Consider the following 13,883-nt stretch of genomic DNA (forward strand, 5'->3'; position numbering starts at 1 on the left):
GCATCCTTCTGCTCTGAAAACAAATATTTTTTGAATTTACAAAGTCAAAATTGTGTATTTCATAAACATGAAAATATGTAATCTAAAATTTTCTTATGAACAACAGTTGTTATTTCAACATCAGCAGTCTTTGCTATGATGACAAGGAATATTGGTATTAAAATTATCAGCAGTAATGGGACAAGTTCTGTAACTGGCATTTAATACATAAATCATAGAATCACAAGGTTGGAAAGGACCTACAAGATCATCTAGTCCAACCATCCAAAAAATAAAACAGAAATGAATAATGAATAAACAGAAATAAATGAAAGATAGTAGAACTTTTCTGGTATTCCGTTTCTTTTGTATTAAGGAAATACAATAAAATAAAATAAAAAAATCAATGTGCAGAACAATAGCAATTACAAGTAAAGGAGCAATATGAAGGAAATTCCTGGTGTAGTACAGGCATTTATAAATGCATGTGTACGGAGCTTAGAGACCAAGTAATCAAAAAAGGTTTTTAATTTCAGTATTGGATGGAACCATTAGATTATCTAGTTTGACCTTTTAGGTGTAATAAATCTTGCCCTTTTACTCTACTGTACTGTGCCCCACGATATTAATGAAGCAATATCGTTTTACTAAGAAAAACATCTACATGGGAAGAAATGAAGGCACTGTAACTCCTTATTTATTACAGTGTTCAGTTATCCATTATAAATATATGCCCAGTTTGGATTTGACTGATTTCAACATGTTTTGTGCCAGGTGTGTTTAGGATTTCCCCCATGAGTTTGCTGTTTTGTTAACTGTACTCATCAAAGGATTTAATATTCTTCTGTAAGAATCACATTCACTCATTCAAGTCGTCCATTTGTCGCTGAAAGTTCCTGTTGTCACAGTGACATTACTGAGACAAAGTAGGAGTTTGTTGCTGTAGTTCTAGCTACAAATCAAACTGTTAAACATTAGTCTTGCTTGCGTGTTTTTTTGCAGAGGGCCTGGGTAAAGTAACAGTTTTGAAATCTAGTCTTTGTGCTGTCTCATCTCTGCAGCCCAAACCATTTCCAGTGGGCGTAATCATGTTAAATGAATTTCCTAACAGTGTTCCTGAGAGCGAAACTCGAATATTTCCTTAAACTACAGAGCCAGCAGAAATATTCTTATTTAATTTCACAGTGTCATTTGTATGCAGCGTTTATTTTAAATGTTACTGCTAATATTTTAATGCTTTACAACATTTTTGCTAGTATTCTCTTAGTAACATTAATACTTACTAAATTTGTTAGGACATATATTCTGCAGAACTAATTAATAAAAGTCACTGGTAATGCTTAATAAAATAGGATAGCCAGTATTGTAACAATGCGGAACTGGAAATATGCTACTTTTTCTTTCTCTTGCACTTCTTGCTCTTTTTTTCTAGGGCTACATCAGCTCCAGTATTACAGTTCTTTCCTGTCCCTTTGTCAGAGAGAATTCTGAGAACTTCTAAATGATTCCTATTTAAACATTGATGCAGTGATTAAACAGTTGCTGTTGTATGGACAGACGTAGAGTTATGCCCAGATCAAAACCAAGTCACTGGCAGGAAGAGGAAATTAAGCTAAGATCTTAGTTTCTGAAAGGGAGGTGTTTTTCAAACTCTGGAAAATAATTACAGTTGCAGTAACAATTGAAAGCACCACAAATAATGGAAAATGATTTCTTACCATACTGGGAACATTAAGAATGTTATATGAAAAAGAAGAAAACCTTCTGACATTAATGCAAAAAGCAAGGTTATATACCACAGTATTGATTTAATGTAATTATTGCTGCTGTTCAGTGGTTACTTAAATGGTTAGCTGAAGGTTAAGTAAGAGTAGTAGTAAAGAAAGAAGGAGAAGAAGCAGAGGAAGATACAGAAAGATAGAGTGGAATATTCATTAGTGTGGATCAAGTATTTTTCCTCTGTGAGGCTTTATGACATGTCCCATCATCATCCATAATTATCTCCTGTTACCTCAATTGCTGTTTCCCTCTTCTAGCAGCCAGACAATTCTGCATCTACAGTGCTGAATCCAGTTTATTTTTATGTTGTATACTTGCTTCAAGGAATAACAAAATGGTTTTCAAATAGAGGCAGCATTGCCTTTAAAATAAATAAATAAATAAATTCCATTGCTATTTTCCCTGGTGAATTTTTACCAGGTGCAAGCATTGTTCAATACAATGGTAGCATAAGATGGGCAACATTAGATGTTTTTTTACTTTCCAAATTGATAGTGCTGTGTTGTAGTGAGGAAGTCAATATCCACAAGTCACGGATGGAGTCAGTCCAACAGGAGATTTTAATAAGGATGTCTAAACTGAAAATTTCTTTACGGGATGTGTCAGTGTGTTCTGATGGGTATGTTAGTCCATACAAATTCCTTAGTGCTGCCACAGATTGAGATTTTCTTTGGCTTCCTCTAGGGATTCTGCAAATGCTAAAACTTCTAAGATTACAAACTCTCAAGATGATAGAGAAGATTTAGATAATGAATTGTGGGGCATGTTCTGTTTATTCTGCTGTTAATCAATGAGTCACTTTACACAAGAAAATTCAGAAGAGGAGCTTGACCATGGTGCAGCTTTTCTACTTGCAATAGACTATGTGTAACTCAAGTCCCGTATGGCATGTTGCAACAGGATTGAGGAAAATTGAAGAGAAATTTTGTAACCATGGATAAATGACTGAAGTTGAAATAGGTGGTTCAGCTGAAATGGAATGAACATTTCAAGACGAGCACAAGTTTGTGCAGCATCCCTGAAATAGGGAAGATTTCCTGCAGATAAGGTCACAAAAGGCAGAACAGAATCAGTTGTACACCAACTTTTGTGCAAAGGTTAAAAACAAGATGATTGATGCCTGCTTAAGAATCCAGAACAATAATTTTTTCTTAGAACTTTGTCTTAGAAACACTGCTGAGAAAAAGTGATGGAGGAAATCATGTTTATTTCTGCTTTACATGCCGTATTATTTTTAATCTACTTTGAGAAAATGGCATCTGCCTATGATTTAGGATTTACTAATATGGAAAATGATTTCTACCGTGCTTGATCTTTTGAAATGTTTTTCTTTAAATATTATCTTAATGGACATCTCATCACATTTAAAACATCAGTGGAGGAAAACAGAGCTACTTCAGCAGTCAAAAGACTTCCAAAATACATGAACTCTTCCAAAAAGTTCAGTTGGATATAGGCACTCCTACTCCATAGTGATAGGATTGTTCCCTGAGGGCTACTAAAGACAAATTCTATCTAGTGTTTTCTGAGACTGAGAAGTGATTTCAGCCTCTGAATTAGATGTAAGTGTATGGGAAGAACTCCAGTGCTTCCATATGCTCCATATTTCCTTGGCTGTAAACTGTACAGCTGAGGGTATATTCTTCTGCAAATTTCTGTTGAGTAAGGGAACATGGTACCTAAAATGCAAGAAGAAAATACATTCTGATGTGTTTATTTTAACAGTAAATATAACAGTTAGTTAAAAAGCAAGCATTTTCTTTTTTAAAGTGATAGTTTAAGCTAAACTATGACAAGCATTGTAAAGGAACAAGCCTGGGGACTCATTATCCAGATGGTCGTGCTAAATGATACAAATAATCATGTTAACTCACTCACTAAGACATTACTTACAAACAGTGATGTAATGATTAAGGACAGTGCAGGTTCTGATGTTTTGCTGTTGTTGTTGTTTTTCCTCTTTCAAAGGCCTTTCATACAATTTACTTAGAATGTTTGCTAGTGTGGCTTTTATGGGTGGGGATGGATGAAGAGGACATTCTTATTTGATATTTATTTTCTTTGGCTTTGTATTTGATGGATTTCATATGATACACTCTTTTTCCATAACAAGAGTAGTATGGCTAGTTATGGTGCTTTGGAAAATTTGTATTTTTAAGCTGAATGGCAATTAGCCATTCTTATTTTAGGACTTCTGTGATATTTCTTTTCCCTTATCTGTGCACATTGCCTTGTAGCTATTATCCTTGCTGTTTAATATTGCATCTGATGTCTTACCTAGGTCTTTTCTGCCTTGCAACTCAAACATCAGGTGTCTGTGATTTCTGTAGGTCACCTCAGTGTTACATTCATACTGCATTCTTTCAGGCAATCTGTGCTTTGAACAGAAGCAGCAATTTGTAGTTTCCTTCTGTACCTTTAGTTTCATTTCTTTCATTTTGTATTGCTTTATTGGGCTTCCCAGACAGCTTTTCATGTCTTAGAGTTTTCTTGGAGGATCAGCACTTCATTTTTTATAATCATACTGTGAACTGTAGAGGGACCAGGATTACCATACAAGAAGAGAAACATGGTATTTCTTTTAGCCAATGACATAAATGTTAATGATGACTTGAAGAAAGGCAGTATACCAAAAGAAAGCATTTCTTGAATCAGAGGAGCAACCCAAATAAGAAGCTGTGGGAGTAAATGGTAGTTTAAGCAGCATAAACTTCTGTCTGTGGCCTTTCCTTAAAGAGTCAATAATCTGTAAAAGTGGACTATAGGTTTTCCACTGCCCAGCTATTCTATTCACTATCTGCCAGCTTATGTAGATACTGAGGTAGCTGTGATGTGGAGATATTAAACTGAACTACTAGCAAAATACTTCTCAGTATGCAGGATTAGCACTATGTCACTATTTAGCAGATGGGATTAGCACTGTTCTAATCATTCCTCTGAATGATGATGTGTATGTCTGGTTTGCTCTGATGGCTGGTCAGGGTCAGGATGAATAGCCATATTATCCACTTTTTCATCCTGTGTACATGGCGTATGTGGCCATTAATTGCCCCCAAAGCATTCTTTGCTAAGAGCTGAGCATGCGGGTAATTGTTTTGCAAGCCAACCAATAAAGCTAAAAGAAAAGATGCTACTCTCAAACTAGTCTATTTATTATTCTATTAAAGGTAACAAATATGTTAATTTCCTGTGAACTTTAATGGAAACCCTTTCCGAATATCTGATATGATATTTCCACTAAGAATTACCATTACTTTGAACATTATCAAGGCAAAATGAACCCATCATTCCTTAGAGGAATTTACATAAAAATGAAGCTATTCCACCCTCATGTTGTAAGTAATACAATAATCTACTCTTTATACTCCCTTGGCTTTTTAAGCCTTTTCAGGAGTGTTGTACAATGCAATACACTTGATTTAAAGAAACTGGCTCTTGATAAAAACAAGGAGTCTAGTGGAGCATTTCTGTGATTGTATGAGGTCAGAATAAGAGGCAGAATATTCTGCGCAGGAAAACAGGCATAATTCCATTGATTTCAGTACAGATTTATGAATTAATACCAAAATTCAGCAGCTGTAGATGTAAGTCTCAGCAGGCCAGGATGTGAGTACTGGACATGTTGGTGTTAATATCTTCATTTAGCTTTAAATAGATTAAAAAAACAATGAGAATTTGATCCTTTCCAAGCAGGAACTGAGGATTTCAGCCACGATAAATTACTTCCATCCAGTAGAGGTGCAAAATTTTTAATATACATTTAATATACTTTCTGTCTGCCTCTAAACAGACTTTAATTGTAATGTTTTTCAACTGACAAAAAGAAAAAAAAAAAAAAAAAAAAAAGGAAAAACACCACAAACACAACTGTTGAATCACTAATAGTCTAATAGTTAAGAAATGTCAGTTGAGAAGGCTATAACTTGGCCACAAACACGCCTGGAGAAGGGGTTCCCCAGAGCTGTGTTACTGGTGGGGAGCATCTGCAGTGTTTCCCACAAATCTACCTGTGTGCGCAGAAAATGGAATCAGGGAAAGACAGTGCAAAATGCAGATGGAAAAGGTCAGTACTTTTCTAAATATTATTATTGCTGTTGTTGTTGTTAATGTATCTGTATGTGTTTTTTATTTTGTTGGGTTTTTTTTTTGTTGTTTTTTTTTACTTCGGCTCCCTGTGCATTGTTCTCCAGAGCAACATCTGCACTGAGGGTAGGGGACAGTTGATAGGCACAGTGTCCTGGAGGAGAGGTTCTCCTGAGCTGCAGCTGCTGCTCACCGGGGTAGGTGCTGAATTGACAGACACAGACTAAATGTGACTGCACTGAGCAAAGCTGTAATTTAGATACAGCTCTCTGTAGTAATGACATCTTGGGGTTGGCAATGAAAGAATATTGTCCTGATAGTTTCACTCCCTACATCCAGATTTGGATCTAATAGCAACAGAAGCTTTGCTGTGGGATAAGTGAGCTGTTAAAATCACAAATTAATTCATGTGTAAAAGTGCCCTTTCCTAAGGCACTTTGTTTGATGGCAATGATAATACAACTTTGTATTATGGTGATAATACTTTGCATTTCCTTGGCATCTTTCATCTCAGGATTTCAAAGCACTTCACGAACGTAATGAATCATGCCTCACGACACCCTTGTACAGGAGATGAATGACAAGTCTCATTATAATTGCTTTGTTATGGAGGCAGATTTTTAGCATTCGTATTTAATGGAGTTACGGTATTTTGCTTGTTGAGAAGGCAGTATGTAAGTTTTTAGTATATTGGCAAGTCCATTGATTCTTTAGACAGTGTGTCATTTTAATTTAGATTACAAGGTATTAGTTCCGTTTTGTGATATGGATCGTCATTCCATAGATCGGTATGGTTAAGAACGTGATTAGATTTGCTCCTCATTCTTTCCACTTGCTGCTGCAATTACAGTATTTCCAAAAAGTGCTCTGAAAAATCTCCTTGTCTTGGACACAAGTCCTTCACCTTTAGAAAGAAGCCATGCGTATCAATTCTACTCGCTAAAATTAGGTTGGTGGTTGGTAGTGTTTGTTGTGGTTCTTATGTTGTTGTTGTTTTCACATCTTAGCCATCACCAGAGACTCTTTGATTTTTCTATTGTTTGAGCTAATAACCATAAACACCCACCAGCCTATTGAATAGCTTTCATCTGTTTTGCATAACTGTTTCTTTTATGAGGCGATCCTGTATTGTTGACACACAGATAAATCTATTTGATTTTTTTCTGACTCTGCCTTATGAAGATTAGAACACAAGAAAATACTTCTGTTTTCCTTTAAAGATCTATGTTATGTGATGATGAGTAACATTATGCATTTTCCTGTTTATTTTTAATTATTTATATAATTTTCTAATTAGTTAGCAATTAAAAAAACCCAATTATCTAACTTTCTGCCTTTATCATTTAGATATGTAGGTTTTCAAATATGTGCCTTCAAGGACTTTGAATACAGTACAGTATTTTGATGACCAATGAGGCTTAGCTGTTTTTCTACCCAGAAAATGGATAATGCTGCGATAACATTGCTATTTTTAACATCATGCTGCTATTAATAGAGTTCCACTTAACCATCTCCATCAATCATCAGATGTCGTGTAAACCGTACCTTGAATAGATTGAAATTTATGCTCTGACTTGATTTGTGTCATTATAAAAGTTTGTTTTTACACATTTAAACTGCTGTTTTTTCAAGTGTCATTGGCTTTCACACATCTAATATGTATGAAGATTGATAAAAATATGCTGGCTTTTTATTTGTTTATTTATTTATTTCCAGGAATATGTAAATACTAAAAGTACTCTGGATATGTTATCATGAGAACTCGTCCATAAATTCCTGAACAACAAACTCATGAAAATAGTATGAAACCAGCGAGCTTCAAAATTTGAAAGTTTAATGGAATATTTCTGAGCACATCATTATCTCATTAATTGATGGAACTACTCTTAGGTGTTCTCATAAAACTTCCTTAAACTGAGTAGTAAACTAACTTTTCCATCCTGTAGGCTGAATGAAGCAGTTTAAACATTCAGCTTTTCTTGTTGGAATGAAACTCACAAATGACAATTATTTTTACTAAGTGCTGTGTTCTGTTCAGAGGGCATTGCAGATGGATTTTAACCTTTATGTTTGGAAAAAAAATGAAAATTTATATATATATATATATATATATATATATATATATATATATATATCTGCATTTCATTTAATTCTTCAGTTAGAAATAACATTTTCACACATCTTGTGTGAAATACATGAAAATATATCGACTTTCCTGAAATGCTTTCTTTCCCCACTTCCTCTCATTCAAGTCTGCACACTGGATTTAATGGAAATTCACCTATGATTTGTTGTTAAAACCTTAATTTAGTATTTTAACTCTTAAAAAAAAAACAAACGTTCTTAACCATAGATAATTGAAGCAGGTGAACAAAAAAGGATGTGTGAATTAATGCCAAATTAGACAAAGCACCAACTATTTTGTGCTGAAAAGAAATATTTTCTGTTAATTGATCGTTTAGTTAAATTTTTACAAAAGTGGATGTGCCAAGAGCTCTGAAAGGTGACTCTTCAAATAGCAAAGACTGAGTGTCAAGAGTGCTATTGGACAATGAGGTGAAATGCATATACACTATATGACTTCAAGCTACACAAACTAGTAAAATACTATAGTGCAAAAATAATTTGTATTTAATGGACTATTCCGAAGAGTCGTGTGGGCCATGTTTCTATACATGGCATGTATGTGTATATATATGTGTGTGTGTATATATATACATATAATAATGAATGAAAAATAAGAGTATTTTATTTCCTAGTGACAACTTTCCTTCTGGAGAATGAAGTTATGTTGACATTTGAATACTTTATGTGATCTTTGAAGCAGGTTCTGCAGCCTCAATGCCTGATTTCAGGATGTAATTTCTCTAGGCAATAGAAAATAAGCTATTTTACCCTGTGCATGCATTTTATTTCAGAAAACCTGTTACATAACTGTATGAAATGTGAATTAGAGCATTGTTGCCTTGGATTGTCCAAATACTGAAGAATCACTTCTCAATTACAGATGTTTAATTTAAGACTTTTTTTTCTCATCCAAATTTGAGGGTAATAGAATTTGGAGACATCTTCATATTACACCGTTGTGTACTGCTGCATACTTAGTGTAGAATGTGTATATGTAGTATATATTATTTAGAACTTGGTATCTTTAAAATCTCAACATTTAAGTTAGTGCAGTATATCCCTGAAGAGGATGATTTAAAGTGCTTAATCTTCAAGGTTAAAGATGCAAAAAATGTGTTTCTCTAATCTACGTGGATGTTATTTGATAGTTTTATACATGGAACCATCATAATTGTACTCAGAAGGCATATGGTTATTTGCCCAACTTCATGATTATTTGTTTTGTACATGCATGCATAGGGTTACTGAATGGACACCACACTAAAAATTGCATGTGTGGTTCAGGAATGAGGCATTAATCCCTTGTCAAAATCTGTTATCTACAGATCAGTACCATAACAGAAATCACAGTTTGTTAATGAATTCTTTGGGATTCTCATTTATTGAGGAAAATTTATCACAAAAAACTTATCGCTCTATGACTTCTAGAGCCGAAGATAGATATTGTGTCGTCTTATACCAGAGGAGAAATTAATTTGAAATAAAAATCATCCTCTAGAATTACAGGTTACATTGTTGCACTCATCTCAATGATGCTCTTAAAGTATGCTGCAAAGGGCAGCATAAGAGCACAGATGTGTAAGAAAAAATAAATTTTCCATTAAATTCAATAGGAATATGGTTTAGTGAATTAATTAAAGTAAGCAAGATGAAGCTTTTTTTAATTAGGTGTCTGACGCTTTTAAGGATTTGAGCATTGATATTGAAATACATATACACATGCTTTAAACCTATGCTTGAAGTTTTACTGAATGAGTGGCTAAAAAATTAATGGAAACCTGCCCAATAACTATAATGGAATGAATCCAGCTACACAGACACCCATGGAGTTCCCTTCCACTTGCTTGCAGATGTGCACATTCTGTTACGCTCTTCCATGATACTCCAGTTCTCTGCCAACTTTCAGGTCCTTAAAACAGGTTCTTTTGGCAGCTGCAAATGCTCTTATCAGCAACTGCATTTGAAATTTATCCAGCTCTCAGACAGTTGTAAAATCTTGCAAATTGAAAATCCTTGGATCTCCTGGGATATCACTATTTAAGATCATGTGTAATCTCCTTTTAATATCCCCTCAGCAGTTTGATCCTGATCTCACAGTGATGTAAATTCAACTGTCTTGAAGCCAATGAAAAACCTAAGAAAACAATGTTGTTATTTTGGAAGTATAACATGAGAACAAAATCTGAACTAGCAATGTTTTATCTCATGGAAGTTGAAAGTAGAAAACATGTGAAATACATAGCCTTACTTCTTCATCTTTATTATTTTGATTTATTTGAGCTTGGTATGAAGAATAATTATATTAATAATTAATTAGTTATATTCTCTAGCTTCTTCACCTGTTTCTAATTCTTTATTTTGCACTTTTCCTGTGGATACTTTGTTAACTTTTAAACAAAGCAGGTACAGAAATCATAAAGGAATAGTAGTCAATTATATGAATGAATTTTTCTGCATCTTTAGGAAAGCCAACCATTTTGGCAAATTTTATTATTAAAATTAAAAGGCTATTGTGGTCCATGGATACAATCTTTTTCCAAATATGTGAACACTTGTATCTCTTGGGGAAATAAGGATGTTATTTATCAAGACCTTTTTTTTATTTACCAAAAGCAATGCCAACTTTCATTGTCATGCTTAATAAATAAATAAACAAATGTCTGGACAGATAATATACCACCATGGTTTTTTTTTTTATGTATGGCACAGTAAAGATCAAGCTGTGTAGCCAGGACTCCATTCACGGAAGAACAGGTGGACTCCACTGGAATAGGTGAATAGTAAAATCCGAGGAATCTAACTGGTTTGTTTTACATATGTTCTTTCAATTTTATACCAATCTTGGTCCAACTGAGTGCCATACGTTGAAAAACATGGTGGGCAGCAATGGTAGATAGCGTTTCAGACAGAACTCAATGTTGCAGAAGGCATCCACTTCCCAAGAAGATGCTTAGAAAAGCTAGGGAGAGTCAGTATAAAAGCATCTCTAAAAGCAGAAAACAGCTACAGAGAACCTTGAGCAGGTTACTACACTGGAGAGGCTTGCAGGTACTGCTTTCCATGGAAATGAGTTCATCTAGATGCTAAACAGTTTAGTGAGGGCTACTTGCGCATTCTTAGACCACAGCAGCGGAAAATGGAGAAAGATGAGACTTTCTCTGTGTATGTATCATGGAAATGAAATCATTTTCCATGGATTAAGGGCTCTGCAGATCCAGAACATCTGTAATTTTCTCTGATACTTCTAGGAATGAGCCCCTGAGATGTGTTAAAATTGTATGAAATGCTTATGAGAAGCATTTCTTTGTGTTCTGTAACCTGAACTCAGGCTGAAGAGGCCTAGTCCTCATGGAAATTTGCATTAGTTTCGTTGTTAATTATGCAGTTTTTCTTCCTTTGTTGATTACATGTATTGAATTTTCAGATGGAATATGTTTTACTTCTAGTTATAATTGACAGTGTAGCAGCATAGTTTGAGCATTTTTTCCACAATGTGTTAGCAACCACAATATTTCACTGGGAAAAACCTGACATTGTTTGATGTTTTAAGCATCTGTGTTAATCTACCTTCTGATTTTGAAAAATGGAAGGTAAACAGTAAGATATCTCAGATATTCAATCAACAAAAGATTTGTGTTATTTTTTTCCCTTGAAGAATAGAAAAAACACACCACCAAACCTACAAAAGAAATAAAACAAAAGTGTCAAATGACTGGTCAACTAACATGTGTTATAAAGAGTTGTATTTCTCATTGGCATATTTATAGAACACACCTGGGATAGAAATCTTGTATTTTAATTATGGAAATACCAAAAATTAAATTGATATCCAAAATATAAGTTGCATAAGAATTGTTTACATTAGTTTCCATGGCCGTTGCAATGATCTCATCCCTGTAAAAGTGGTAGAATATTTGTAGTGAGTGTCTGACCATGCACAGTGGATCTGTGTGATAAGTTAATAGGAGTTCATAATTAGATGGAGCCAACATGTGTCTTCCTATCAGTGTGTGCTTGTTGCTCAGTGCATGAAAACAGCTTGTTCAGCCCTATCCCATGTGTGGATGCTGCAAAGCTGCTGGGCCTGATCCAAAGCTTGTTGAGGTCAAGGCAAAGCCTTCCATGACTTCTGTAGTTATTGGACGTGTCCTATCAAGATCTCCCTTCTCGTGTTCCTCCAGTATTTTAACCTGAATGTTTGTACTGATTTCTAACAGATGTTTAAAGGAGACTATTTTTTTTCATAGAAGTTTGTTAGCTTAGCAATCTAGACATCAATTAAAGATAAATGTATGTCTAAGATTCCTGAAGAAGAACCTATCATTTTATAATATGGCTTTTATCACCTCTCTTAGTATGTAATTTATAACCCTTGACCTGCTTGTATATGAAACAAAAAATGCTGTGCAATATATACATATATTTGAAAAGGGAATTTAGAAAAAAAATATTACCATGCCCTTCAAATAGTTACCTGAATTCAAGCAAAATGATACTTATTATGCATAGGATTTTCAAAAAAATTATGCTCTAGTACTTAGCAATCAATGGAATTGTAAACCACATGGCAGGTTTATAGTAAAACAGTGACATTTCATTTTTCAACAAGTTTAATAACAGAGATTGTTTTCATGTTTTGTGATTGATTATTGTGTGAATCATCTAATGTTTTTAGTTATGACTCATCTGACAAACTGTAAAGTCTAGTTATATTTTTATCTTCTGATAAAAGCAATATTAAAAAAAAACATAATCTTGTGGACTTTAAATAGTCAAGCAGATCTATATTTCTTTTTATAGCTTTTTTATTCACTTCAGCTCATTTGAGAGAAATGACAGTATTTTTCTGTAGCAGATAGATGTTAATGCAGTGATAGCGTATCACTTGGTTTAGTGTTGTATATGGCATAAAATAGAATTTATGGCTAGAGGTTTATCATTTTGTCATTATTTTGCTATTCTATATACAACAGCTCAATTTATAATTGTTTACTGAAATCTTGCAGTTGTGATAGTGATTGATCTCCTGGATCTGTGCTACACGGCCATTCATATACTGGTGTAAAAATGCTTTGATTATGGCCTTGTATGGATAGATAAGTAGCTACTGACTCATAGTACCTGGAAGAGCATGGGGATATACACAAAAATCACAAATAAAAATCTGAAATACGTGAGGCACATGCTGGGCAAGATTGACTATCTCAAGCTGCGGGCATTAAATGAAGAAAGATCTTTGTGCTAGATAAGCATGACTGCCTGGTGTTTGTCAGTACAGAAGGGTTAGCAGCTGAGATTACAGGGACATCATTCTCTCTTAAATCTTCTTGGACACAGTTTGGACTATTTGCAAACTGATGTTAGATAAACCCAATATACATAAAAAAGTATTCATAGCAGAGCAGAAATACATTCTAACAAATGTGTCTTGCTTGGACTAAACACAGGAAAGTGGGAAAAAATGCAGAATCATGAAGACTATGTATTTTTTTTTTCTTATGTTTTGAAAGAGCCATAATCATTGATCTTACATTCTTTGCAAAACAAGTGATACTCAGAAATGGAATTAAAAGACTTATTTACAACCAATTATTTAACCATGTTTTATTTTACTATCAAGTGATGCGTTTTGAAGCTCTGCATGTAGATGTAGTGATTTTTGTACCATCTTGTTTTCTGATAAAATAAATTATATAAGCTATCTTCTCCATTAAAACCAGAAGCTGAATAGAGCAATTTATTTGAAGTCCTCATCTTTCTTGACAACCCATTCAGACAATGCTGTAGGCACAGGTGTGTGTACATACACACAAATAAAAATGCATTTATTTTTTAATGTGCAATGTCAGAATTAAATGAGTCTGAAGTTTTTTTCAACTTACCATTTTGAGCCCCCCCCCAAATACTTCTATGCC

Source organism: Coturnix japonica, chromosome 6, assembly GCF_054131305.1.
Source record: "Coturnix japonica strain WE chromosome 6, WE-NBRP24, whole genome shotgun sequence".
NCBI classification, from domain to species: Eukaryota; Metazoa; Chordata; class Aves; order Galliformes; family Phasianidae; genus Coturnix; species Coturnix japonica.